At 30.7% G+C, this 3,096-nt stretch overlaps 1 long non-coding RNA gene across 1 annotated transcript; it reads right to left on the minus strand.

The window, feature by feature from the left end:
• Positions 1 to 1,788: 1,788 nt before the first annotated feature.
• LOC134282502 (uncharacterized) lies at positions 1,789 to 2,685 on the minus strand. Its single transcript, XR_009995304.1, has 3 exons — positions 2,602 to 2,685; positions 2,152 to 2,263; positions 1,789 to 1,878 (listed from the first exon to the last, which is right to left on the minus strand). It is a non-coding gene; the product is annotated as an uncharacterized LOC134282502 (long non-coding RNA).
• Positions 2,686 to 3,096: the final 411 nt, after the last annotated feature.

The raw sequence follows: 3,096 nt of genomic DNA on the forward strand, positions 1-3,096 counted from the left end.
TGATTGTGTCAATATCTAGGAAATGTGAATGCAGGCACTAGATCACACCACCGTTGACTGGAATCAATTGGTGTTAGACATGAATGTTGCAATATGATAGATTAAAGTGGATAAATCATATTGAAATTAATTGAAAGCTGGAGTGTGGAAATCAGGTAACAGTCAAAATTTGTTGGCATATTTCATGTTGATTTTAAATCTCAACAGAAATTACACGTTTTATTTCTTCAAAGTTGACAGATTAATTCATTTCTTTCTTGAATTCTGCATTAAGCCTTAAGAATTAATATCATTCTTATTTGTCGCTTTATCACATTCCATTCTTATCAATAAATCTTTTTACCATTCTTTTATCTCTAATTGAGAAAAATGAGAAGATGATACGTCACCTTCTAATTATTATCTTTCAACATATCTTTACGGACGTTCGATCCTGAGCTTTTGAGTTGATTTTGGTCATGTCCTTTATTTATAACACTCTGCATCATTCTTAAGTTCTTACATTAAATCTCAATTCTAAAATGCAAATTGAACTATATTCAATGAAAAAAAAAACGTGATTAAATTCTATACAAGTAGAATTAAAATAGGGACTATATTTTGTGGCGGAAAGATTGTTTTAGACGAAAATGATCAGTTTTTTTTTCCATTTTGAAATATAACAGTATTGTTTATTTTGGATTCCTATTTTTCCATGCTGGTTGCACACAAAGACGTTTTTGCAGTGAAATGTGTAATGCTGGTTCTGAAATTTCTATTAAATTATTTCTTATGAATTCTATCAACAAAATGTGACAAATATATTGAATATATTCTAAAAATCCTGGGTAAATTGAGGCAATTTTAACGTAAAATTGACACTTCTTTAGTAATATCTGAAAATTTACATCATATACATGTACCCCCACTTTTAATGTTCTTATCTAAATATTCAAGATAAATTTGACCTATTTGCTTAAAATCAGAAAAAAAGTTTAAGACTTTAAAATAATTTTTTGGCTCATTAAATTTCAATGCCAGAAAAATCACTTTTTATTAGTGCATAAAGGTAAAAAATTGATTTTGCGAATTGAAATTTGAAATTTTTTCTCAGTCACAATTTTAAAGGGTCTTTCTTTAAAAGACTTGGATTTCATTTTGTTTCGTGCTGTAATTGGATATAAATATTGGAGGGAAAATGTCAGAATTTTAATTAAGACACAAATTTCAGTGCAAAAAGGTCATATTAAATGTACTGTAGCACCAAAAGAAGCATATTGACCCCAATTTTTTTATTTGAATTTTAATTAAGCTTTGTATGTAGAAACTAAAACATACTTGGCAAAAAATGTTTAAGACTTTAAATATCAAGATCGAACGTCGTTAGGCTTTTGCTGATCAATGGCATTCATATATTTTTTATCCTATTAAGTTTAATTTTAATATTTTCAATTTTTTTCTGAATTTTCATATTTCTTTATTTTATTTTGCTGTTATGAAAGTTCTTGATATTTCTATAGAGATTAATTTAATCTGATTTTTTGTCATATCCCACCATTTGTGAACATAGTCACAGTTTTCTAAACTTAATCTGTAATGTTTCAAAATCCGGTCAATGTTTCCTTAACTCCTCTCTTAAAATGTTTTGTTTTTCATATTTATACCTCAGGAGCTCGTTCAACTTCCTCTATTATGTAACTTTTTGTCTATAATTTTTAATTAGATCAAATGAGTACAAACCTTACTTTCATTCCCTTCGAACATTTGGGAGAGCTGTCATGTGTCTCTGTTGTGCTTTTATTCTCCAGAACCTTACGTTTTTATGGGCATTCTCAAATTCTAAGTTGCAACTAATTCCAATCTCTTTGGACTTTACAGTTGTATCCATTGTGTGGACCACTTAAAAAATCAATCAAAAATGACAAGTGTTTCTTTTAACAAAAAAAAAATCCCAAATGTTCACAAATGTATCATGCATATTCATTTACTATCATGACTAAACAAATGTATATTCATAAGAAAATCAGTGCTACGGTCACCTTAGTGCCTAGCAAAACAAATTGAACTTATGTTAAATAATAAAAGGGATCTGAGAATGTTGACCTACAATATGGCAGCCATGAGGAAATAACTCTTGCTTCAGGAAAACCATATATTAAGTAAAATTAAAACCTTTGTCATTCCGTTTCACTTTCGTTTGTGTGGCAAGGGATCTCTTATGTGGCTTAGGACAAGAAAACTGAAATCCAACAGTTCTGGTTTCCTTCATATGACAATCATCAACCTGAAAAAGGAGATAATATGAGATGAATTCATTAAGTACATCACAAATTTATTTCAGGTGTGTTAATCGATAGAAAATTTCCATAGAGGGATATACAAACAGGAAAAATTAATTGAAAGCTGAACACAATTCGTAAAAGGAATGAGTCCGCAATTTTTGTTTGGTATTCTCGGTATATCTTGCTGCAGACCCCTATATAATGACTATGACTTAGTCACTGTTCAGTGTAATAAGTTGACACCAGTGTAGACGAATGTATGCTATACATCACTCAGTAGCGTCAGTAATAACATAATACTTCGTCTAATACAGGAAAATAAGATACCAAAGAAACTTACAATTATAGGTCAGTGCATCATTTCAAGCCAGTACAGAGTCCACATTTAGCTTTCTCCTACCCATGGCTGCTTGATCACAAAAAAGTGTTGTAATCTTGAGTATTTACGCCTTTATATTCAGTGAATGACAAGTGTTGTATCCATCGCAATTGAAATCAACAATTTACACCAGCAGTACACAAGAAATATTTCGTACACTGCGATTGGGTATTGAAAGGTCACATCAAAGTTCATTATTCGACTTTGCTTTACTCGCATTGGTCAATGTTTAATGAACTACGAGAAAATTCTTCAACCATGGCCAGAATGGGACATTTTGGCTATGGTTTGCAATGATGAAGTCAGTGCAGTTCACAAACAAACACAAATACACATAACTACAATAACATGTAAACAAATGTAATGCAAGATAACTAGCACGAACACATGTCGTCATTCCACACCAATACTCATGACAATAAAGCAGTCAGGTGTAATGAATCTGAAGAGTATATC

This window comes from Saccostrea cucullata, unplaced genomic scaffold (assembly GCF_032062105.1).
Source record: "Saccostrea cucullata isolate Sc308-1 unplaced genomic scaffold, CSIRO_AGI_Scuc_v1 ctg1368, whole genome shotgun sequence".
NCBI classification, from domain to species: domain Eukaryota; kingdom Metazoa; phylum Mollusca; class Bivalvia; order Ostreida; family Ostreidae; genus Saccostrea; species Saccostrea cuccullata.